The sequence below is a fragment of the Mustela putorius genome, unplaced genomic scaffold (assembly GCF_011764305.1).
Source record: "Mustela putorius furo isolate JIRA1106 unplaced genomic scaffold, ASM1176430v1.1 tig00002033_pilon_pilon_pilon, whole genome shotgun sequence".
Classification (NCBI taxonomy): Eukaryota; Metazoa; Chordata; class Mammalia; order Carnivora; family Mustelidae; genus Mustela; species Mustela putorius.
The window spans coordinates 57,872-84,462 of NW_025421930.1; the positions used below are offsets into that span (position 1 = coordinate 57,872).

The 26,591-nt window shown below is 41.2% G+C and overlaps 1 long non-coding RNA gene across 1 annotated transcript; it reads left to right on the forward strand.

Moving 5' to 3' along the window:
- The first annotated feature begins 54 nt into the window (after positions 1 to 54).
- LOC123394217 lies at positions 55 to 26,591 on the forward strand. The gene is made up of 4 exons (XR_006608954.1): positions 55 to 695; positions 819 to 941; positions 1,174 to 1,302; positions 26,552 to 26,591. It is a non-coding gene; the product is annotated as an uncharacterized LOC123394217 (long non-coding RNA).

Here is a 26,591-nt window from a genome sequence, read left to right on the forward strand (position 1 = left end):
TCCGCCGCCGAGGCCGCCTGCGCCTCTGACGCTGCCGCTTCCGCCGCCGCCGCTTCCGCCGCCGCCACCATCTGCGCCGCCAGCGGCATCAGCCCCCATAGCGGCGATGCCGCAGCTGGGGCATCGGCGGCCTAAGCGGCGTCTGAGGCGGTGCAGAGGGCGTTGGCCGGAGAAGAGGCGGCGGCGTCGCCAAACGGGCGGGGACGGCGTTGGCGTCGGCGGCGCAAGCGGCCTGGGCTGTACAAGCGGCGTCGGGATTCAAGTGGCGGCGGCGGTGCAGACGGCGGCGGCGAAGCGTCGGCGGTGGCGGCGCAGACGGTAGCGGCGGCGGCGGCAGAGTCGGTAACAGCGGCGGTGCAGACAGCGGCGTTGGCGGCGGTGCCAACGGCGGTGGCTTGGTGGCGGCGGCATTGGCGGCGGCGGCGGCGGAAGCAGCGGCGGCGCAGACGACTGCGTCGGCGGTTCAGGTGGCCTCGGGGCACACAGCGGCGGCGGTGCGACGACCAGTCTCCGTGGCTACTCAGGGCCGAGGGAGGCACGCGCTGCTAAATTGGAGATCCTCGGGGCTGGGGGAGGCTGTGGGGTCAGCGGGCGCGGTCGCTCCCGCGAGGGGCTGGCTGCTCTAGTGAAGCAGCCCTGGCGCCGGCTCCTCAGCGGCCCTCCACCGCCACCACCGCCATGGCCATTCCTCCCAGGTAAAGGGAGATTTAGCCAGGTGAGGTGGGAGGGAGGGAGGGCGCCAGCCTGGGAGGGGAGAGTGAAGGAGCCGGCCCACTCCCCGCCACTGGCCTCTCGCTGCCTCTGCGTGCCCCGTCCAGATCCAGCCAGAGTCTCCTCTGCTGCCCTCACCCCAGCCCCACGCTGCAGTCTAAAAGTCAGCCCGCTCCCCGCGCCCACCACGGCCTCTCTTGGACCGCTGCCATCTCCGAAGCCTATTCGAGGTAGCATGGTCTGAGCCCTGAGGTTGCGGGGTGCCCTTGGGGAAGCGCGGTGCACTCCCCGGTCCCTGCTTCGGTCCCTGAAAAGGATGGGTCGGTGGTCTCCAAGCCAAGTTTGCAGCACTGGATGCCTGCGAAATTGTGAGGGCTCACCAGTGCCTGGGTTTTGCTGTTTCTCCTATTTAACTGGATCCCTGTCTCTTCCTTCCCCTTTCCCCCACTCCTCACTCCTCAGAAGGCCAGAAAGACCAGGGAACCTGCTGCAGAGAAAGGCTTTTGGGGTTAGAGCATCTGCACCTTCAGAAGCTGTGCTCAAGCCTTGATAGGCAGCCTCTGCCATGTGATGGATAGGCACCTCCGCCAGGTACCTGAAGATCTGGGTTAGCTTTGGTGGGTGGACTTTTGTTGCTTAAGGTGTGGGAGAGGGTGGAGGGCTATCCTTGAGGTCCTCTTTCCAACTTGTTGAGGATGGCTTTATTGTATTTGCAGGTGGTTGATGTGTGGTTTTGGTTGTGTGTATTTCTTGTTCAGTGCAAAGGGGTCCTATTCACAGCATGACTTGAGGGAGTACATTTGTCCAAGTTTTTGTCTCATTTCTAAGGGGCTGGATTGGTTTGACACTTGTGTCCATTGGGTTATTGGTATGGATGGGCTCAAAAAGAGAGGAAGCTGGGATTTTTCTGTGGATTGGAGGAGTTTAGACGTTTTCTTTTGACCATGTGTAGAGTGGTTTTAATTTGCCTGTCCTGAATTACGTTTTCTTCTCCTGAGCGATTTGGTGGTGGAGGTACAGTTATGCTGGTTGTTGTGCTTTTCTTGTTTTGAGCGGCAAATGTGTGTTCCTTTCTTGTGTTTGAAGAAAAACGTTGGGGTTGGATAAAGAAAATGTAATTTTTTGGAAAGCTGAACTGTCAGTTTGTGTTTGTTTGTTTTCTGATGATCTCTGCAGTGGGGTGATGGGTGTCTTTCTAGACAGCGTTAAGGTACACATTTGTCTTTTTGGGCAGCACTCAATCTCCTCTCTCTTGGGGCAAGGGATAGTTAATTCTGTAGGTTATTACTGTAGGCTTTGCCATTTAGCTCATTGGGTTGAGGATAATGTAAAGTTGAGACCTTTGTGTAGAGGCTAGTCTGCTTTTCCTTAGTTGCCTGCCATTTTCTGAGGCCAGGTCAGCTAACTTGTCAGTGTATGCTGTCAGTTGCTGGGACGGGAGGTTTCAGTGACGTAGGTTCATCCTGTGCTTCAGTCAATGCTGAAGAAATTCCAAGATGAATAAAAACAATTTTGGTAGGAACGCCTGGGTGGCACAGTGGGTTAAGCCACTGCTTTCGGCTCAGGTCATGATCCTGGGGTCCTGGAATGGAGTCCCGTATGGGGCTCCTGGCTCGGCGGGGAGCCTGCCTCTCTCTCCACCTCTGCCTGCCTCTCTGCCTGCTTGTGTGCTTTTTCTCTCTCTTTATGACCAAAAAAACCAAAACCAAAACCAAAAACAAAACTATTTTGGTGAATGGCAGCTGGGTGAGGAAGTTGTCAACACTAACTCAGTTCGTTAGAACTTCAGGTAATAGTGGATCCCTGGATGTCTCCTCTGCAGTCTGAACTGAAACATGCTGTATTCTTTGGCTCTCAGTTTCTCTATGGCTCTGTCACCTGGGCCCCTTTGGTTGTGTTGTCTTCCTCCCCATGGGGAAGTTCTCTTCTTCTTTTTAAGGGAAGGGGTTTTTTGTTTGTTTGTTTTTAAGGCCTATTTATTATCTTAAATATGCTTGTTTCCTTGAGAGAGTCTCTCGGGGGCAGGGGAGGGCAGAGAGACAGAGAGAGAATGTCAAGTACACTCTGCACTGAGCCAGGAGCCAGACTGAGGGCTCCATCCCAGGACCCTGAGATCATGACCTGAGCCAGAGTCAGGAGTTGGATGCTTAGCCCATGGAGCCACCCAGGCACCCCTTTAAGTCAACTTTTTGAACCTCAGCATATATACAGAGAAGTGCACAGATCATAAGCCAAAAGCTTGAGGAACCTCCACAAGGGGAACACACGATGCGACTTTACACCCAGGATCCCAGAGTCTGTGATAACCCTCTTGAGGGTCACTTCTGCCACGGTTCTTGACTGCCGTTGCTGGGGAGCTGTTGTGCATGTTCCTGAATTTGGTGTACGTGGAGTCATCCAGTTGGATGCACTCCTGGGCCTGCCTTACGGAGAGTCATCCGTGTTTGAGTGTGTGGTGGTGAGTTGACCAGTGCTGCTGTTTCATCCTCAGACTATTTTAGAGCTCCACTCTGCGTGTAGACCCTTAGACATTCTAGAAATAGGATAGCTCCTTGGTGCCTTTTAATTACCTGCATTAAAACAGGTAATTTTTTAATGAACAAAAGGTGTTCATTTGAACACAGGTGTCTTCTTTCAGCTGTAGTGTAAGGATCAAGCCTGGTGTGTGGAACTTTGCTACAGCCCATAAACAGAGAAAGCTTTTGCCTCCTCAGTTGTAGAGTTCTATCAGTCACTGCTCTTTCAAGTCATTGGTGAAGTGGATAGAAAATGCCTGCTTTCAGGGAACCGAACGGATGTTGAAAAGGTGAGACAAAAAAGGTCTTCAGTGGTGGGAGGCGCACCCTTGGAATAAGTGAGTCCATGGGAGACATAGTTGGTCTGTGTGGGTACATGGGGAAAGGCCTTACTGAATCTGGGATTTATGATTCTTGGAGGTCATTTGTTGGGCAGGCCAATACACGTTAGTTTTTTGTTCCCTCCTCCATCCTTTTTCAGCTCTTCCTTCACTTCAGAGGACATCCACACCTTTCCACTTCTTCCAACAGGCTGGTAACTCCCATTTACTGTATAATAACCATCACCAGCCTTATGCGTCTGGGCCCGAGGCAGGCAAATCCAACTCTCTCTACTTGGTCCACTGGCAGTTTTCATGCCTTTTCTTTTCTTTCTTTCTTTCTTTCTTTTTTTTTCTTTTTAAAGATTTTGTTCATTTATTTGACAGAGATCACATGTAGACAGAGAGGCAGGCAGAGAGAGAGAGAGAGGAGGATGCAGGCTCCCCGCTGAGCAGAGAGCCTGATGTGGGGCTAGATTCCAGGACCCTGGGATCATGACCTGAGCCGAAGGCAGAGGCTTTAACCCACTGAGCCACCCAGGTGCCCCTCTCGTTGCCTTTGTAATAAAGTCCAAATGCCAAGCATCACGAGGGGCTCCTGATTCAGTTCTTTTGTGTTCCTTTAGGATTTCTGCAAGCAGACTGCCACCAATCCCCATCTGCCCTCCACATATAGGGGTCTGTGTTTCCTGCCAACTGCTTTTGTCTTGGGCTTGGACCATGGGACCTCATTTCCATACCTTCACACCTTCTCTTCCTCTGGATTTTCTCTGAAATGCTTTACCTTGCTTCTGTGTCCTGCCTCACTACCATTTGGACTCCTAGATGTCTCGGGAAGCCTTTTCATCAATCCAGTCAGGTGTAGCTCATCTTTGTAACACTCGAGTTGTATTTTTATTGGCTTACCTCACCCTCCAAATCATGTACAATTCGTTTAACACTTGAACAGAAGTTTTATTGGATCACCTATTACATTTTACCATTTTTGAGGGTAGGACCTTTTGAAAACAAAACAAAACAGAACAAAGAAACCTAATGATTTTGAGGGGGGTGGGGACAGAGGGAGAGAGAAAGTTTTAAGCAGTCTTCATGCAGACTCTGAGCCCCACATGGGGCTCCGTCTGATGACCCTGAGATCCTGAGCGTCTGACCCTTAACTGATTTGAGTCCTGTCAAAGAAGAATTGTCAGTAAAGACACTGCAAGAAACCTGCAGTGTTAGTCAGAAATCAGGAATAGTGGAAATCATAAGGTAAACAAGGGAAATTTTAATTTTTCAACAGGATTAGATAATGCTCTCTTTTCCCTCCCTTTCTCAGTTTAGAAAAACTATTTAAGTGATCCTTTGGTTGAGAAAAGAAACTGGTAGAAGGGATACGTTAAAAATAATCTTACTTAAATCTTCATATTAAGAGCATTCGCAATACATTTTAAGATGAAGTTACTTTTGCGGGGGACAGGAAATTAAAGGGGATGTAGGCTGCCAGTATTATCAGCCTGTATTGGATCTTCAAATCTGTCGAGTACTTGGTGGTTAGTCAGGGAGAAAACAAAAGAAAACCAAACATAAACCTGATGACTGCTTTCTGAGAAGAGATGAGATTTCCTATGTACGGTAGAAGGTTTATACACTGTTCATTCTTTTCTAGAAGTAAAAGTTGTCGAATATCATAAGTCTGCCAGAATATTCGAGGTTTCAAGAAATAAAAATTCAGCTTAAAACGACCTTCAGTCAAAACCAAACCGTTCTGTGGTCTTGGGGTGCCTGGGTGGCTCAGTTGGTTAAGCATCTGCCTTTGGCTCACGACAGGATCCTGAGGTCCTGGGATTGAGCCCCACGTCGGGCTCCCTGCTCAGAAGGTCTTACTTGGAGGGAAATGGGGCACTTACCCAGGTGGATAGGAGGTAGCTACCGTAGTAACACCTGCTTGTAACCAGGTTAATACCCATGTGTTCACTTCGAATTTCAAACTTTAATAAGCATGAAGGTTGGAACTCGGTTTATCTGGTACTACCAAAGCCTCTTTTGAATTTTTATCCCGCGAAGGAGAGAGATTATCAGCACATTGGTCAAATTTAAAAAATAAGTGATGTATTTGTAGGGTATGTTCCTGTATCATTCCATATATTCCTGATTCTCCTTTCTTTTGGTTGTGAAGGTGGTAATACATGCTTGGATGGAATTAGGGGACAAAACAACATGAAGGTCACTTTTATGCTGCCCATGCAGAATTACTTTTATTTGACCAATTTATTTGTTTATTCCCTGGACCACAAATATTTGCATAATTATAGTTTTCCTGCTGCTGTTTAATATGCTAGTTCATTGAATTTTGAACGTGCTATAGGTTGTAGTTCCATGTAGAAATGGGGGTATCAGGCAGTGTATGATACAAAACTAATTGAGTCTCTGGTTTGAAAGACATCAGTTCTGACCTGTTGGTTCTCTGTGGTTCATTTTGGGTTTTTTCTTCTCTAAGGAAATTTTTTTGTGATCACTTCATAGTTTTAGGGATTCCTTTTTGTAGGAAATAAAGCTAACATCCAGTTTCCAGTTTTCTTTTTGTTTTGTTTTGTTTTGTTTTGCTTTGGGGGAGAATGAAAATATGTCTCTGGATTCTTAGGATCTGTGGCATGATTAACTTTGCTGAAGTCTTTCATGAAAAGAAAAAGTATGGAAGACAATCCAGATTTAATGTTTTTCTACTACTAAATTTGTTTAACATTGTGGAGCTCCAACGTTCCTATGTATCGGAATCCCCTGGAATGCTTGTTGAAACACATTGCTTGATTTCCGGCTCTACCCACCACCTTCTGGGTTTTTTTATGAAGTAGGTCTGGGGTAGGGCCTGTGAATTTGCATTTATTTCTTAGAAGTTACTAGGTGATGTTAGTGCTGCTAGTGCTGCTGGCTGGGAACTAGAGAGCGCTATTGGGAACTATTGGTTAGATGACCTTAAATGCGAAAGAGAGGCCAGCCCATGTTTCTTAATGAAACTGGAGATAGTTTTATTGTTACAGAAAATTGACATCTTGGTATTTCACAGGGAATTTAAGAGAAGTGATATGCATTCACGTTTTAGTTAATTAATTAATTAATTAAAATGATTTTATTTGTCGGGGGGAGGTGGGGGGAGAATGAGGAAGCACAAGCAGGAGAGAGGCAGGCAGAGGCAGAATCAGGCTCCCTGCTAAGTGGGAAGCTCCATGCGGGACTTGATCCCAGGACCCTGGGATCATGACGGGAGCTGAAGTCAGTTGCTTAAGTGCCTGAACCACCAAGGCTTCGCTGCATTCATTTTTTTTTTTTTTTCACTTAGAGCTGGAATTAGATGCAGTTTCTTAATGAAGACATTGTGTGTAGTAGAAGAGCACTTATCAATTGGGGAACCATATCCACTAAATTTTTATCGTCCACATTGAAAAGTCAGATATTGTCTTGGGCTACTAATATGTGTTGGATTTCAGATACATGTAGTTTTAAAGGATGTTTCTTTTTAACATATGTTTGAGCCAAGTTTGTTAGTCAGTAAACTAACCTTTCAAAAGAATATTGGCCAAAGAATATGAATAGGTAGTTAAAGAATGACAAATTAAGTCCAGCAACATGAGAAATATATAACTTCTATTACTTCAATACAAAACAATCTTTTTGGGAAGTCAAATTTTAAAGACTACAAAATTGTTAGTGCATCTAGTAAGAAGTGGACATTGTAACAGCCTTGGTGGCTAAGATAAGCTGCTTTACATTTTCTGAAGGCGTTGGTAGCAATTCCTTTAAAAATATTTGTAGCTTGTGACCCATCATTTGCACTAGGAATTAGTGTTCTCTGCATATATATTTTCTGTGTAAATTTATTTGTTACATCATTGTTACAACAAAAAATAGCTTCCTGGCCAATATACTCATTAAATGTTGGTAGTTTGCTTCATGAGGGGCAGGTCTTTTGCTAAGACAACAAGGGTCTGTGGCCCAAAAAGTAGAGTTTGATAGTAATTCTTGCTGCAAGTTAAAAACAACCAAACAAAACAGTCTACATAGAGGTCAGGGAATTGATACAAAACTGTGTAATAGTTACAAATATTTTGCAGGTCTTAAAAATGTCAGCTTTACTTTTTGTATGGTAAAACTGGAAATAACCCAAATGTCCTTCTGTAGAGGAGTGGCACATCCATACCAGATGGAATACTTCTCAGCAATTAAGAAGGAACAAACTCTGGATGCATGCAACAACTAGTGTGGATTTCAAGGGCATGATGCTGAATGAAAAAAAGCCAGTCTGTACAGGTCACACACTGTAGGCAGCCATTCACGTTTTTTTGTTATCACAAAGTTAGATTAGCAGTCACCAAAGGGTTAGGGCTGGTGAGGTTGGGGGTGGGGTGGGTGGTTGTGACTGGAAAGGGTTACCAAGAGGGAACGTTTTTGTGTTGATGAAATCTGATCTTGATTGTGGTGGTTGTTACCTGAATCTACACTTGTGATAAGGTGACCTAAAATGGTACACATGTGTTCCAATGTCAGTTTCCTGGTTTTCATGTACTGTAATCCAGAGGATGCAACCCTGTCTGGGAAATGGGGTGCAAATTATATGGGACTTGATACTGTTTTTGCAACACCCTGTGGTTCTGTAGTTATTTCAAATTAAAATGTGAAGTTTTATAAAGAATATATAATAAAAGGAAGTGTTCCTAGGGAAGTGGGCGGTAAGGATCCCATGTGTTGGAATGTCATATAGACCATGATGGGTTTCAGTCTTTACTGTTTCACATCAGTGTCTTCTCCAAATGACATAAAGCTATGAAATTGGGTAATTTCCCCTTGCCAAACATTTCCCATGGGTTAAAAATTGCAGGGCAGCCACACAACATTTAGAGTATAGGATGGCACAATATCCTAGTCCATTCACCGGGCACCCATCTGTAGCCGAGGATGCAATGGGGAAGAAGAGGGGTGCTGGAACCCCTCCAGGGCCTTTTATGGCAGGAATGCCTTCCCGAGAAGGTAGAATGGTGATCAATAGCGAGGTCTTGAGGGACACCTTCTTGAGGGTGGCTTTTGACATATGGGCAGCTCTGACATATCCTGTGTGGGACACCACCCAGGCATCAGGGGGGATTTGGTAATGGACCTTCGTTCCTTTTCTGGGAGCATGGCCTTAGTAGGCTTCTTCAGTCCCAAGGACTCTACCATGGGATGCTTTTGAACGCACTGGAAATAATTTGGATTGCAAAACTTAGGAGAGGACTGAGCTCCTGTAACACTGCATGGCCTCAGTGGGATCTATCAGTTAGATCTCCTGTGCAGGAAAAGGGGTGAATGAGCCTAGGGTGCCTTCATTGTTCATGCCTAGGCCATCATCGCTCTACACTAGGACCCCGACCTAAGGGCGTTTTGCAGAATGTGTTTGCCTGAACGAGTGAGCTAGTCAACTCCCTCCTGACATATTGGGTGATAATTACGTCAATAAGCCTTCTAGTAAACCCAGGTTGCTAGGCCACCCCTAGGAAAGGGGACTCTGACTTTCCCTCTCTCTGTTTCTCCTCATAGATGGGGGGGGGGCTTCTCCTTTACTCATTTCTGTGTTAATGGCTATAACTGGAGGCAACTGGGGTTAGTCTAACTCGAGATGGAGACTTTGAGGAATATTCCCAGGCAGCTGCCCAAACTCCCTTTGTTTCAGGGAAATTCCCTTTCTTCTTTGGCCTGACATGGACTACTTAACCCCTCCTTCCTGGCGGGAAAACATGGCTTTTGCTCCTCTGTTCGAGCTGTCCTTTTAACCATTGCTGGTTCTCTAAGGTTTGCTCTTCCAGACTAAGGAAACTTTATTCTTAAGAGGTCTGTGATTTAGAGCTATGTAAAAATATTTATTTTTAAATAAAGCCTTCAACTTTTCTATGTGAACCCTCTAAAACTCAAAAGGTCTCAGGAAGTATTTTTCCTCCATCGCAATCAGTCTTTTTAATAAGTTCAATAAGAATCTGTTCTCCTTGTAACAGAACACCATGGGAAACATGGGATATTTTGCCAAGGCTTTGACTGGAATGCCCTATTTGAGAAAGACAAAAAGAACAACCCAGATATATGACCAGACAGCTTTAAGGAACTAAGGTTGCCTTTTTGAAACCTGGAGCCATAAAGCCCCTTGAAACTGTTGGCCCAATACCTGGCTTACAGTGTTCCCAGCAGCCTCACCAGGTGAGTAAAGAATGTCACTTTCTGGCAGGTGCTGGAACCTCGGGATACCCTGGGGGACCTCAAGAAGAGGAATTCACCCAAATCCACAGGTATTGCAGGCATGTCTGATGGCAAGTACATGGCTTGGCTTCTGGCCTGGAGAGGCTATAAAAAGTTCAACCTAGAAATTCCTTACAAGAAGTTCCAGTAAAGCAGATTCTAAAAGATCTATATTATCGCTCACTGTTCTTGCTGAGCTTATGTAAATAATTAGGCCACATCTGTTAAAACTGGACTTGTTTTTCAAATAAACTAGTCCTGATTTGCCTATCTCTGGAAATGAGGGTTATTTTAGAGAGAAATTTACGTTTTAATAACACACCTTTATGAAGGTTACATTCTAGATTGAATTGTCTTTAAATGTTTGTTTACCTAAGCTAGAGAATTTGAGGTGCACTTCAGAAAAGTTGCACAATAGCTCATTCCGAGGATCTCTTTGCATTTTTATTCTGTGGGGATAATAACAAGATCCCATGGCACTTGATTCAACCACTGGAAAGTAAAATTGATTCCCAAACAGTTGTATAACTTAACTATCACCTTGACCATTGTACTTCTCTATAGAGCATAACTGTTCAGATGTTACTGATCTTGCTTACTGTATTTGGCCAGATTTAAGATGCCCCTGTTTAAAATACAAATGATAGTTGGTTTACTGATGCCATTAGTTTTCATGAAAAGAGTAAGAAAATCTACGTGTGCCATAGTGCCCATTAGCACTTTGTAATTGCCAAAGCCTTAAAAAGTTAAATATATCCTGCATTTAGCCTGACATCCAAAATCTTCTGGAAAGGTAGAAAAAACTAATCCTACTTTACAATGTCATATTACTAAGCTTAGTCTATAAACCCAGGAAAATTAAATTACTCTCCTACCAATAGGACTTCTCACGATAAGAACTGCTCCAAAATAACCTGTAGGACTCAGCCCTTTTGACTTATTACATAATAATATTATATAATAATTATTATAATTATTATATAGGAATGAGTTATTATATATATGTATATAAAATATCTCTTTCCATAGATCTGTTATTACATGAAGATTATAATGCCTTATTAAATACTCACTAGAGGCTGGTTTAACTTATAAGATACTAATCATGTACTCCCCAAACCTGATTTAATTATAGTTGAAAACCCACCCCATGTAAATCTCAGAGACATGGTTTTTAAAAGAAAAACTGGAAGACACATACAACAGAAAGCCTACGTCCAAACTGGAAAGGTCCATATCGGGTCATACTATGTCTCCTCATTGCTGGAAAGCTAGAAAGATACTCTTCATGGGTGCGTATATCTAGAGTAAAACCCTAACCTCCTTCACAGAAACCGAGTGAGCAAAGGAATGTGCCTTCTTACTCCTCTGAGCCCATAGAAGACCTCAAACTTCTCTTCAAACCAAAATGAAGGTTGTAATTCTCTTTATCTTCCTTTCACCTATCTTAACTGACCGTTCCTTTCTACAGTGGGCACAGCAGTATACTGAACTACATAATCAGTTTGTTGGATATGTGGAATTTTGCCTATGTCAAGTACATCCAGGTTACCCTGGTGTGTTTTGCCTTTACAGGGCACTGATTGGCATTCTCTGCAGGATTATATTTCAGATGTAATATATGGAGACATTATGTACCAGGATAACTCTATCACTAATCCAGATGTTTCTTCCTGGCCCATCCTCAGCGAAACATAGAGTTCACCAGGACTCCATGACCAAACTTTTTCATACTCTCAAGCTATTAATGTCTTACCTGACCTTATAAGCCTACAAATTAATACCCAACAACTAGGGCCTAAGCCTAAGATACAAAACCCTCCTCGTTGCTATATCAAGGATGGCATATATCAAATTTGGGATACATATTTGTGGGTCCTACCCACCATTGGACAGCTCAGTCAAAAGGCAGTTTTATATCAGGAACAAAGAAATCATACATATGATACATGGGCAAAATGCACACGACATCTAGGACGGCTATCATTAGAAATATGTTCTGAAATAATAGTACTCCAGGCTACTGACTGGTTTGCTACTGATTGGGTAAGGTGTCCTGGCATTAGATGGACAGCTCCAGACGGAACCCACTGGATATGTGGAACTAACCTGTGGCCCTGGCTTCCTCCAGGGTGGATAGGTTGCTGCACCTTAGGATTTGCCTGGATTCATGGGCGCGATACTAAAATCATCACTACTCCAGCTAATCTCCCAGTTTAAAGCAAAGATGGACACGATCTGTTTTTAAGTGCTATGATCACTTCACATTCATTTTTGCTCCATCTGTGGGACAAGAGGATGTCATTTGGCACGTAGAAGCCCTTATATACTGCAAAGGCACTCAGTGATTCACTAAATAGCATCTCCTTATTTAATATTGAAGTCTCACAGATGCGCAAGGCAGTCCTACCAAATAAGATGGCCTTAGATGTCCTGACAGCAGCATAGAGTGACACATGTGCAATTATCAAAGCAGAATGTTGTGTGTACATCCCAGAATATCACAGAAATGTCACAGGACTAGTAAAAGATAATATTACCCAGATTGAGACTCTTCAGGATCTCTCTCTCTCTCTCTCTCAGTGATTGGTTAAGTTCCTGCTTTAAAGGAGGACTGTGGCCAACAATTAAATATCTCCTTTTTGGCGTTCTCAACCTTGTGGCCTTGATAATCTTAATGTGTTGCCTTGTTCAGTGTTTCTCTGCTTGGTGCCGAGCTCCATTGCTGCAATGACTTCATGACGACAGATGATACTTACCATACACAGAGACACTTCCTCACTGTCAGTGCTGGATTCAGCTGCCTCCCTCTTTTGTAACTTCCTTACACATTCCTCAACTGATCAATGTTGACCCGAGTAGGTAGGGACCACTCTACTCCCCTATTCAGCAGGAAGAAGTTATAGAAGATGAGACGTTCCATCTTCAACTAACGTAAAGATTTAAGGGTCAACATAGTTCAGGGGGGAATGATGTGGGAAACAGAGGCAGAAGAAAAATTATTAAATTTTCTTACCTACTGACAAGCCCTTAGAACAGGCAGAGTGACCCTCCTCTAGGGACTCAACTACCCCCACCTTAAGGCTTTGCTAAGGGCAAAGGGCAATCCTAGCCTGCCTGAACTCTACCCCCAACCAGGATCCTATAAATCTACTTTAACAATTCCTTTGGAAACTTTATATCTAAACCTCCAAGATAGTGTTGACAAACATTCCCAAGCATATGGCCCACTGATAGACATGGAAAGGGTCTCACATAAAGGTTTAATTACTGGTAATGAATAACCTTTTCCCCAAAACAATAGCTAGCCCCTCGAGGTCCTAGAAACATGCTACCATAATTCCTTAGAGACTGACACCATCCCTAACTTATTCCCTCCCCAAATTATAAGTACATAATATACCACTCCTGAAAACCCCAGGGCCTCTCTTCTTGTCTACCAAGCCTGTAAATGTACAAAGAACGCCTCAGCATTCTTTATGAAGAACTCATTTCTGATTTTGGTGAATCTTAGCAGCATGAAATTCTGCAATTAGAGTGTTTTTTTTTCTTTATTGAACATTTGTGAGGATTGTGGAATGTGGCTGTCCAGACTAAGTGAAATTCGGTATAATGATGTTTCATAGATTTTTTTGGTTTTTTTTCTCAGTACTTTAGGGTGTCGTAAAAGTTTCAGTATACAGTTTCTGTTTATTGACATTACTTTGTGGATAAAAGCTTAAAAAATATCACATTGAAGGATATTATGTATGTGTAGACACATATGCAGGTTGGGATATTAAACGCTGGGTTGCAGTTAATTGAAGTTCACTGAAATTCAAAGAACTGGATGATTTCTTGGTTCTGCCAGTTATGCTGTGATTTATGTCAGTTTTGGCAGTTTCTAATGCAATAATGAAATATCTTGATGCCAAATTACTTGTCTAAAGTTTATTGAAAATAATTTATTGGTAATGTCTCACTCCTCCACCCCCAGGATATGTCAGTAGCTATTTATACATTTCCAAATCTCTGAATAGGAAGGTTTTCTCTGTTAAAACTTGTTGGCAAGAGTATGTGTAGTTGGAGATGCTGGGTGGGTCAGTCGGTTAAGCGGATGCCTTTTGCTCAGGTCATGATCCCAGGGTGCTAGGATTAATTCCCTCATCGGGCTACTTTTTAGGCGGGGAGCCTTCTTCTCTCTCTCCCTTTGCCTGCCACCCTGCCTGCTTATGCTCTCTCTCTCTCAAATAAATAAAATCTTTTTAAAAAAGTATGTACAGTGGAAATTTCCTTATTTAAGTTATAATTAAGCTTTATATTTTGAAATCCTTCACTAATAATCCTTCATTTATGGACTTAAATATATTTGCCCTTCTCTTTCCCAGTCTAAGAATTTAAACTCATCACAGACTGACCAGATGACTAGATACAGTAATCCTCCTATTTACAGATCTTTAAGAAAAGATTTTTCTGTCAAAACACCTGGTGTGGAAGGTGTATTCCCTACAGAATCGAGTACTACAGCCTGAGGGGTCGTCATAGTCTTTGCTGTTTAATTAAAAGAAAGACTCAGGGCTTCGCTTTTTCTTTATCGTTCGTTCTTTTTTTAATTTTGTTTTTGGAAAGTGTATTACTGAAATAGTTAATACTGTGTGATGCCCCAAGGTAACGTTTGGTTCTGTTAAACAGGTGTACATTTGTACTTTTTCATGCTTAGTGTTTATTGAATGGCCATTATTTTTTTAATGTTTTTATTTATTTATTTGACAGACAGAGATCACAAGTAGGCAGATAGGCAGGCAGAGAGAGAAGAGTTAGCAGGCTCTCCACAGAGCAGAGAGCTCCATGCGGGTCTCGATCCCAGGACCCTGGGATTACGACCTGAGCCAAAGGCAGAGGCTTTAACCCACTGAGCCACGCAGGCGCCCTTTGAATGGCCATTATTGAGGGAGTAATCGGAACAACAGACGGAGAAGGAGCTTCACTTGGTAACAGGAAGAAGAGTGGGACACTTTATCAAGTCTTCATCTGTAACCTACACTCACCCTAATAGGAATGCTGATAAGGGCCACCACTTAACCTGCATTTAATAAGTGGGCAGTATATTAAGCCTATTTCATGGATTGTCTCATTTAATCCTTTTAAGGGTGTGATAATTCGCTCCATTTTGCAGATAACAAAATGAGCCTTAGAGTTTACATTTCCAGCTGGGTTTATATTGTACTATTGCACTTGACTCAGATCTTTTCCTACTTCACTTTCATATTGTTTTTAATAATTTTTTTTCTGAAAACGGTATTGCCATCACTACAGCCACCAGGCTGTACGCATCATTAGACACCCACTGTAGTGGTCAGATGCCAAATTCTGTTGTTTTATTCTTCCTAAAGTCACTACCACCTTAATTTAAGTCCTCATTCTTTAATTTTTCAGTTCACTGTGAACTTCATTAATTGCAAATCTCTACAGTACAGACCTACACCTGGACTCTTGGAGTAGCTTTGTTCAGCCAGGTGTCCAGTGATCTCTCTAGGAAACATAGAGCTCAAGTAGCTTGTCTGCCTAGAATTCTTGGTTGCTGCCTGATGGCTGCCTGATTGCCTGAGGAGGTATTGCCTTTTTTCCTTGAACGACCTGGGAGGCCTGGTCACGGTCTGGCTCTGTCCTACCTACCAGCTCATCTTTGCCACTTCTTCCCATACATCTTTGGGTTAAGCTTGTGTTCCTCAGCATGTTCTCTCATGTCCCTGTGTTTCCTGAAGACTTTCCACCTCTTAGTTTTACCGGTAAAAGCCACTTTTAGATGTAAGACCCAGCTCATGTAAACTCTTTTGGGAAACCTCTTGATTCCTTTTTTTCTGTGGTCATTGAAGAAGTATGTGTATTTTATTTTATGGTGGAATTTACTTTTTACATTTTTGCCCCAAATTTAAATTGGAAGCCCACATGGCCAAGGATAGTGCCTCTGACAACTGTTAAATCTTCAGAGGCAAGGTCCTAATGTGCTACAGCATTTGTACTCTTAGGTATAATTTTAAAGTGTAATCCATTCTCCCAATCTCTAGTTTTAAAGTGTAATCCATTCTCCCAATCTCTAGTTTTAAAATGTTTCCTTTTAAAAATAATGTCCTATATTGGTCAGTTTTTTCTGCAAATAGGGCATGTCTATTAAAAATTTTAAAAGGCACTGGGGGGGGGGCACCTGGCTGGCTCAGTGGGTTGAACCGCTGCCTTCAGTTCAGGTCATGATCTCAGGGTCCTGGGCTCGAGTTCCGCATCGGGCTCTCTGCTCAGCAGGAAGCCTGCTTCCCTCTCTTTCTCTCTCTCTCTGCCTGCCTCTCTGCCTACTCTGTCTGTCAAATGAATGAATAAAATCTTAAAAAAAAAACTTAAAAAAAAAAAAAAAAAAAAAAAGCACTTGAGGGGTGCCTGGGTGGCTCAGTGCGTTGAGCCTCTGCCTTCAGCTCAGGTCATGATCTCAAGCTCCTGGGATCGAGTCCCCACAGCAGGCCCCTGCTCCGCGGGGAGCCTGCTTCCCCCCGCCCCAGCCCTCTCTCTTTGCCTCTCTGCCTACTTGTGATCGTTGTCTATCAAATAAATAAATAAAATCTTTTAAAAAAAAGCACTTGGCAAATGACTTAGATACACTGCCAATATTCGTTTACTTCCTCTCTTTAGTTTTTAATTTTACTCTTTGTATAGCCCCTCTTTAAAATTTTGTTTGTTTTTATTTAATTTCTTTTCAGTGTAGCAGATTTCATTGTTTATGCACCACACCCAGTGCTCCATGCAATACCTGCCCTCCATAATACCCACCACCAGCCTCCCCCAACCTCCCACCACCCCACCCCTTCAAAACCCTCAGATTGTTTTTCAGAGTCCATAGTCTCTCACAGTTCATCTGCCCCTCCAATTTCCCTCAACTCCCTTCTCCTCTCCATCTCCCCATGTCCTCCATGTTACTTGTTATGCTCCACAATTTAGTGAATCCATATGATAATTGACTCTCTCTGCTTGAATTATTTCACTCAGCATAATCTCTTCGTGTTCATGTTGATACAAAAGTTGGGTATTCATCCTTTCTGATGGAGGTATAATACTCCGTAGTATGTATGGACCACATCTTCCTTATCCATTCATCCGTTGAAGGGCATCTTGGTTCTTTCCACAGTTTGGCGACCGTGGCCATTGCTGCTATTAACATTGGGGTAGAGATGGCCCTTCTTTACACGACATCTGTGTCTTTGAAGTAAATACCCAGTAGTGGAATTGCAAAGCCACAGGGAAGCTCTATTTTTAATTTCTTGAGGAATCTCCACAATGTTCTCCAAATTGGTTACACTAACTTGCATTCCGTCCAACAGTGTAAGAGGGTTCCCCCTTCTCCACATCCTCTCCAACTTATGTTGTTTCCTGACTTGCTAATTTTGGCCGTTGTAACTGGTGTAAGGTAGTATCTCAGTGTGGTTTTAATTGGAATCTCCCTGATGATGAACATTTTTTCATGTGTCTGATAGCCATTTGTATGTCTTCATTGGAGAAGTGTCTTTTCATGTGTTCTGCCTATTTTTTTTTGACATGATTACCTGTGTGTATTGAGTTTGAGAAGTTCTTTTTAGATCCTGGATATCAGCCTTTTGTCTGTATAGTCATTTGCAATATCTTCTTCCATTCCGTGGGTTGCCTTTGTTTTGTTGACTGTTTCCTTTCTTGTGCAGAAGCTTTTGATATTTGACATGGATTTCTTACATGCAGATATGATTGTGTTTCTTTTTTGTAAATATTGTAGTCTTTGCCTTTTTAAAGAGACCATTTTGGGTTTTTATGATTATTGACATTTGTTTTAAACCTGTCTTACTATTTGTTCTCTGTTTTTCCCACCCATCCTCTTTCCCCTTTTCTTCTACTGTCTTTGGCTTAGTTGAATTGGTTTCTGTTTTTGTTTTTAAATCCAGTTTATATCATTTCTTCTTACTTATAACTCTCTGGTTTTAGTTGTTCATTTAGTATACCTCTTTAGTATGTATCTAAGATTATCTTCCAGATTTTTTCCCTATCCAGGTGACCCCTGACCAGCTTGGAGATTAGGGATGCCAGCCGCATATAGAGTTGAAAACCCAATATAACTTATGAGTCCCCCAGAACTTACATACTTCCAGCCTACTGTTTACAGGAATACATACCAATAACATAAGCAGTCAGTTAACCTATTATGTATGCTGTCTATATTTTACAATGTATAATGTGGTGAATTAAGTTAGAGAAAAGAAAATATGAAGAAAATCATAAAGAAGAGAAATACTCTATGAAAAATACAGTATTTTTCATACCATATATTTTTTGAAAAGAAATCCACTTGTAATTGAACCCACGTAATTCAAACCATGTTGTTCAAGGTTCCTCGGTAGTTCAAGAGTACAGGTATGTGGCCACTTTCCTGTAACTAGCCTTTCTGCTATAGTGCTGTTGTAATCCTCCATAAAAGAATTTTTATATAGTCACTTGTCTTTTAAAGAGATTGCAAAATATAAAAGAAGAAATCTTTGATATTTTTCCACATATGTACCAGTTCTGGTGCTCTCCATTCCTTTGTGTAGATCCAGATTTCCATGGGGAATGTTTTCATTCTGCCTGAAGGACCTCCTGTAACATTCTTTTTTTTAAGGTTTTATTTATTTATTTGACACAGAGAGAGTTCACAAGTTGGCAGAGTCACAGGCAGAGAGAGAGGGGGAGGCAGGCTCCCTGCTGAGCAGAGAGCCTGATGCAGAACTCAATCCCAGGACCCTGAGATCATGCCCTGAGCCGAAGTCAGGGGTTAACACTCTGAGCCACCCAGGTGCCCCTTCCTGTAACATTCTTAAAGTTTGCGTCTGCCAGTGGTTGATTCTTCTGTTTATTTCTCAGTTTTTATTTTGCTTTTCTTCTGATAACAGCTTTTTGAGGTATAACACATATATAGTACGGTTCATATAGTTAAAGTATGCGGTTCATTGGTCTTGAGTGTATTGGCAGAATTATGAACTGTGGCCTCATTTCATCACCCCCAAAAGGAATCCCCTGGTTTTTCCTTGTCATTGTTCAGGGTGCCCCCAGTCCCAGTGTACACAGCCATCCCCAGTGCTAGGGAACCCCTGATAAACCCTCTCTCTAAAGATTCAGGGTTCTGGGTATTCTGTATAAATGGAATCAGATGACATGTGGTCTCTTGTGACTGGGTCCTTTCACTATCATCATGTTTCTAAGGCTCACCTTGGAAACATGTATGTTGTAGCATGTATCAGTACCTACACCTGTTAATAGCCAGATGATATTCTGTTGTATAGGTAAACCACCTTTTGGCTATGAATGAATAATGCTGCCATGAACGTGAGTGTACACGTTTTTGTATGGATCCATGTTTTAATTTCTCTGGGATTTAGGCTTAGACTCGGAATCACTGGGACAAATGGTAACTCGTTTAACCTTTTGAAGTATAGGCTGTTTTCCAATGTGGCTGCACCATTTCATATTGCCAACGGTGTATGAGGCTTCCAGTTTCTGTCCTTGTTTTGAAAGACGTTTTCAGTGGGTATAGAATTCTGGGTTCAGTTTATTTCTTTCAGTACCTTAAAGGTGGTGTTCCATTGTTTTCTGGGTTTCATTATTTCAGATGAGTAATCAGCTGCCATCTTCCCCCCCCCCCCTTTTTCCTTGTCTACAAGGTGTGTCTTAGTTGCTTCTAAGATTTCTCTTTATCCCTGGCTTTTAGCAGTTTATGATGGTCCTTGGTGTTGTTTTCTACATGTTTCTTGTGCTTAGGGTTTGTTGAGCAGCACTGTGCTTTCTACTTAAAGCCTGTAGTCTGTTGGGAAATAAATAAGGAACATTTTTATAAAATGAACTAATGTTCAATCTACATTCCTAATGACTATAGTTGCAGCTGGCCCAGAAGAACTAGAATTCTTTGAATTGCCCCGGGTACTGTTTTTCCTCCATGGAAAAATTGCTTTACAATGGACCTTAGAGATCATTTTATCCAGTCATTACATCCAGGAATCCAGTGAGCTTAAGTGACTGGCCCCAAGCCATGAAACAGGTTAGTAGTAATAGAACCTGGACTAGACTTCTCGACTAGTTTTGTCCTCTTCTGCGAAGTCGTGTCACCTTTCTGACAGACCAAGCATTAGGAAGATGATAAGAGGCATTCCTCTGTACTCTGCAGTATGAGTGCTATTATGCCTTAGATTTTATGGTTTCTTTACATTGAAGATTCAGAACTGTGGTAGACACGTGTGTATTTCATAATGAAATAAGAACTGTTTCTTCTCAATTCCAGCTCTCATTTTTTCTGTAGAAAGCACTTCCGTGAAATACTCCCCGTTACAGTCTGAACTATCTTAGACTTCTAATACTTGGGTGTTGTCATAGGAAGCCCTGTGATTTGGTTTGCACAACAGGGAAATTTGATACAAGGGGATTCAGGGTGTGAATTAGCTTTCTCTTGATTTGTCTGTGGACCTAATGTCTCCCAGTGGGAGAGATGTATGAATGTGGATGGTGATTTGTAGTTGTTGCCATCACATGCATAAAACTCCCTAAGATTTCCTTTGTTTTTCGACTCCTTTCCTTTGATGTTTCTTCTCGTATGATGTTCTTCATAGATGATTGTGGAGCTCCTGTAGTACTTTGGCAGAGGCAGAATGCTTTACATGCTTATATCCTTTTTGAAGTTTATGAGATTAGCTCTACAAAACATGCATTGGAAATACTGGATTGTCTCGTCATATGGAACATCTGGTTGTCTTGGAGTTGAAGTTTGATCAGTATGGTTATATGAGGCTTTCAGAAGTACATTTAGAAGTACATGATGAGAGTATTTGTTAGAGAAGTTTGAATGGAGTTTGGAAAACTGAAATGCTAAAATATTTTAAAGAATATACTTAAGAAAAGGATGTTTTTTTAAAGGTTAGATATACATATACAGAATAGTCAGATTAATACTTCTTGGTGTACAGGTCTGTGAATGTTTATGAACTTATTAACCCTGTAATTACAAGCAGTAATAATATTTGCATCATCCCCAAGAGAACCATTTTGTTTTTCATCATCAACAGTTTAGAATTTGTTTTTGCATCCTCAGTATTTGACATTGCTGGTTCTTTGTCCTTTTGTAATACCAATATAATAGATTTAATGGTCTATTTTTGTAGTCCTAATTTGCATTGCCTTAATGACTAATGATAAGTGTCTTTTAATGCGTGTTTTTTTTTTAAGATTCAATTTATTTTACAGAGATCACAAGTAGCCAGAGAGGCAGGCAGAGACATAGAGGGGGAAACAGTCTCCCCACTGAGTGGAGATCCCTAGGTGGGGCTCAATCCCAGAACCCTAGGATCATGACCTGAGCCGAAGGCAGAGGCTTTAACCCACTGAGACACCCAGGCACCCCATCCTTTCATGTGTTTTTATGCAAGTCACCCATCTATCTCTGGGGAAATGCCTTCAGATATATTTTTTTGCCCATTGCATTTATTACTCAGCTTTCATACAGGTTTTCATATATTCCAAATAGCAGTTTATTAGATACATATTTTGCATATTTTCTCTCCTAGTCATTGGCTTTTCATTTCCTTCGTGGTGTCTTTCAGTGGGAGAGGGAATTTGAGGAAGGTGGTCAAAAGTCACAAATGCCAAGTTAGAAATAAGTACTAAGGATGAAATGTACAGCATCATGACCATGAGTCTGTTTTATTATGTATAGGAAAGTTGTTAAAGGAGTACATTCTGAGAGTTCTTACCCAAGGAGAACTTTTTTCCTTTTTATTGTATTTAGAGAAGATGATGGCTGTTCCAAACTTGTGGTAATCATTTTATGACATATGTAAATCAAATCTTCATGCTGTTCACCTTAAACTTTTATAGTGGTATGTGTCAATTATTTCTCAAACCTGGGGAAATGCCCTCTTTCAGAAAATGGAGATTTTTAATTTTTTGAAACTCAATATATGTATTTTTTTCTTTTGCAGGTTATGCTTTTTATGTATTGTTTTTTTTTTTGAAGATTTTGCTTATTTGACAGAGATCACAAGCAGGCTGGGAGGCAGGCAGAGAGAGGGGGGTGTGGGGAAGCAGGCTCCCTGCTAAGCAGAGAGCTCGATGTGGGGCTCCATCCCAGGACCCTGTGATGAGGACCTGAGCGGAGGGCAGAGGCTTTAGCTCACTGAACCACCCAGGGGCCCCTGCTTTTTATGTTTTATCCAAGGAATCTTTGCATAGACATGGTCCTAAAGATTTTCCTTTATTTTTTCTCAGAAGTTTTATAATAACTTTAGTTTTACAATTAGGTATTTAATCCATTCTTATATATGGATAAGAATATGGATTGAGGTTCTTAATTTTTATTTGTGGACATCCCTCCTTTATCTGTACCATTTATTGAAGACTCTCTTTTCTCTAATGAGTTAAATTGGTATCTTTGTTCAAAATCAAATGATTTTATGTATGCGTGTATATGTATCTGAACTTTGTGTTTTTGCCAATACCACACCATCTTTAATTACTATTAGCAGTCATCATAAATCATGAAATCCTGTAACATCAGTCCCTAAGCTGGGTACTACTTTTTCAGAATTTTAAAAAAATTACTTTCTTACTCATTTAGAGTCTATGAGGTCCTCTTTTCTCATCCTCATTTCTGTGAAATTTGGTGAGATTGTGACTGGATTGCATTGACTGTAGCTAGCAATGTCCAGTAGCAATAAGAATTCTTGTAATGAGGGGGATGTTTCCCATCTACACTGTCCAGTATGGCAGTGATGGACAACATGTGACTTGAGCACTTGAAAAGTGATTAGTGAAATTGAGGAAACAAATTCTAAATTTTATGTAATTTTAATTAAGTGCAAATGTAAATAGCCATGTAACTAGCGACTGCTGTGTTGTGTATCATAATTACAGGTCATTTTGAGGAAAATTGATTTTAACATTAATAAATTTTCTCACCTACAAGCATGGTATAGCTCTTACTCAGTTAAGTCTCTGATTCTCTCATCAGTGTTTCGTATATTGTAGCGTACAGATCTCCTACATATCTTTTTACATTTATCCCTGAATAGTTAATGTGTTTTTTATGCTATTAAGTTGTACTTTATGTTTTATTTCCAGTTGTTGGTAATATGTCAATAATATTGTATTTATTTTAGTATTTTCATGATTCAGGTATGAAAGAACTTTGCACTCCTGGTCTAAACTCAATTCTTTATTACGTTTTACCCTTTTTATGTATTGCTGGATTCAATTTTCTAATTTCTTAAGGAGTTTTGGTTCCATATTCTTGAGAGAGCTGGATCGTTCTCTTGTGTTGTCTTTCTTTTTGGTGTTCTGATAATGCTGACTTCATAACACTGAGTTGAAAAGGGTGTTCTTTTGGGAAGGAAGAATTGGTGAAGAATTCTTTCTTAATTTTTTGGTAGAAATTCACCAATGAAGTTGTCTTGGTGGGGGTATTCTTTTGGTTTTGTTGTTTTAATTGTTGAAGTCTTTAAGTACAGATCAGTTATTTTAAATATATATAGGTCTTGTACTTCACCTATTCTTATGTAACCTTTGATAATTGGAGAAATTCTTTGAGACATCTCATCCAAGCTGTCACATACACAAATTGTAAGTTTCCCTTATCCTTTTAATATCTATAAGACTTGTAATGATGTCTTTTTCTTGATTCTTGGTAGAATTTGCCTCTTCTTTTTTCTTTTGACTTAATGTAATTTTCCGTTTTTGAAACCTTTAGAAAGACAATCTGTTAAACTAATCGAAAAAGACGAAGTAATACTCATTCCCTAAATTTAAGAAATGTTAACTCTTTTTGTGCATTTGATTTGGATAGTTTTTTTTTTAAATTAAGATTTTATTTATTTATTTGCCAGAGTGAGAGAGAGAGAGAGCGAGCACAGGCAGGCAGAGTGGCAGCAGAGGCAGAGGGAGAAGCAGGCTCCCCACCGAGCAAGGAGCCTGAAGTGGGACTCGATCCCAGGACACTGGGATCATGACCTGAGCCAAAGGCAGCCGCTTAACCAACTGAGCCACCCAGGCATCCCTGGTTTGTATCGTTTTGATAAAAATATTCAAACACTGGGACACCTGGGTGGCTCAGTGGGTTGGGCAGCTGCCTTCGGCTCAGGTCATGATCCCAGTGTCCTGGGATCGAGTCCCACATCAGGCTCCTTGCTCAGCAGGGAGCCTGCTTCTCCGTCTGCCTCTGCTTGCCATTCTGTCTGCCTGTGCTTGCTCTCTCTCTCTCTCTCCCTCTGATAAATAAATAAAATCTTAAAAAAAAATAAAAATAAAATATTCAAACACTGAACAATTTGCAGGAATTGAAACAGTGAGCACGTCTTCTTTTTCTCCCTCAGTGCCTTTCCGAACCACCGTTACTGAAGGAGATCTATATCATTCCTTTCCATATTTCTGTATTTTTTGGTACATCTTTGTATGTATTCATCATCTGCATAAACCTTTTTTCTAGTTGGAAAATCTGTCTAAATGGTGTACTTTACGTATCTTTTTGCATCTTGGGTTTTTTGTTTTTGTTGTTGTTGTTTGACTTAGCTTTGTGTGACATACAACCATGTTGATACTGGATCTAGCATGCATAAACAGAATTCCAATTTTCTTGTAGAATACCAACAGTTTGGGGTTATCAGGTTTCAGGTCTAGAAAAGAGAGCGGAAAATGGGAGGGTGGTAAATGGTATTCGAATCTTTTACTGTACATTTTCCTTATCCAGAAGTATAAACATCTTTTCGTATGTTTGTTAGCTCTTTGAAATTCTTCTGTTTGTTAACTGTGTTGGAATGTTAAGAAAGTATAATCTTCTGGACATTGTTCCCAGAGTTATAATTTGAACGTTGGTGTTCCTTTCATTTAGTGCCTTTATACACTTTTCTTATGTTTTCTGTCCTTTGTCTTGTTACCTGTAATTTCAGGGTGCAAAAGGACCAGAGTATGTGCCCGTCTTGATTTTCTTTCTTTTATAAGTTTCAGGTAATGTAAGGATGTTACAGTTTTCAGATGGCTCCTTTACTGTTGCTTGTTACTTTGAAATGGGAAGGAAAGCTTCTCCACCTTTCCTCTCTGCCTTTCTTTTTCTGGCAGCATCCATTGCATGTGAAGTCTTGCTGGGTGCCATCAGTAGGTCACCAGGTGGAAAGGGGATAGCTTTGCATGCTTTATGTGGCGTTAAGAGACAAATCGGGCTCCCAAAAGATTTCCACTAACCAGATATCCTATCAGATGCGAGTTGAAGGTGTCAGGGTGCTAAGAACCTAGGTTGGTGATTTGAACTGAGTTGGTAAACTTGGAATTAATAATAAAGTGTATGCCTTTGTGTGTGTCCTACAATCTCGAAGGCATGGCTGCATCTGTACCATACCTTTCTGATGAAGAGATTGTTCCAGGGTTTTTGGTTAAAAATTTAAATCCACCTCTAGTGATTGTTTTTTGCAGCTCAATGTAGAAGATTTCAGTGCTGAATTTCTTTCTTATGTTTGTTCTCTGGTGTTTAAGAATCAGTAGCTAATGGTTGTTTGAAATCACTTTTCTTTGGTCTGCTGTGTGTAGGGTTTATACCCCATAAAGAAGATTCATATATTGCAAGACTTCAAAAGTGATGCAGCCTCAGAATATGTGAGCTACCGGTATTCTGTAGAGGTAGCAGTGCAAATATGCTATGTGGAAGTTTTTTTAACTTTAAAAAAATTTTATCTTGAAATACTTGTAGATTTATATGCAGTTATAAGAAATACTAGAGACATCTCACATCTCCTATAACCTTTATCCTGTTTTTCCTGGTGATAATGTCTTGAATGACTGTAGGAAAGAGTAACACATCCAGAAACTTGACACTGACACAATCCAGACTTTATTTAAATTCCCAAGTTTTACTTAGACCTATCTGTGACATTGTCAGGTAGAGGAAATGAGAAAGAAAGAGAGTGTATGCATAATTAGTTGTAGGTAATGTTACCATACATGTAGTTTGTAATGCCACCATCACAGTGAAGATACAGAGCAAGTCCGTCACAAGAATCCCTACAGTCCAGTCCTCTGCTCCCAGCCTCTTTGGCAACCACTCAACTGGACTCTCTCCAGTGATGTTGTCATTTCAAGAAGGTTTTGTAGATGGAATCCTATATACGTTACCCATTAAGAGTGGATTTTTTTCACTTAATCATAATTTATTTAAGGTGAATTCAAATTGTGTGTTTTACTAGTTATCCCTTTTTACTGTTCAGTTGGTATTCCATGCTGTGGACATACTGAGGCTATAATATCCACCCATTGTAGGGTATTTGAGTTGTTTTCAGTTTTGGGCTATGATCAGATAAAGCTGCTAGAAACACTTACGTAAATGTTTTGGTATGAAAATGGGTTTTTCTTTCTTTAGAATAAATGCCCAAGAGTATACTTACTGAGCAATGTACTGACTGTGTTTTGGCTTTTTTTTTTTTTTTTTTGACCATGTAGATGAGAATGAAATACCTGCTGTTAGACATTGCTAAACAATACACCTTAAATGGAAAACTGTCATCTTAAGTTCCTTTTAATTCTATTACAGTTTGTGTTTGAAAATACAATCTTTTCCCTTTGGTAACTGTGAGAATTTGTTGTAAACTAAATTAGCTTTTACTAAAAATTTTGGAGGGTTGGGTTTTCACTTATAGCAGCATTTTTTTTAATATTATTATGCACAATTCACCTGTCAAACAATTTAGCAAGTTTATACATGTGTCCATTAAACAGATATTTATGGAGAGAGGGAGAGAGAATCCTGAAGCAGACT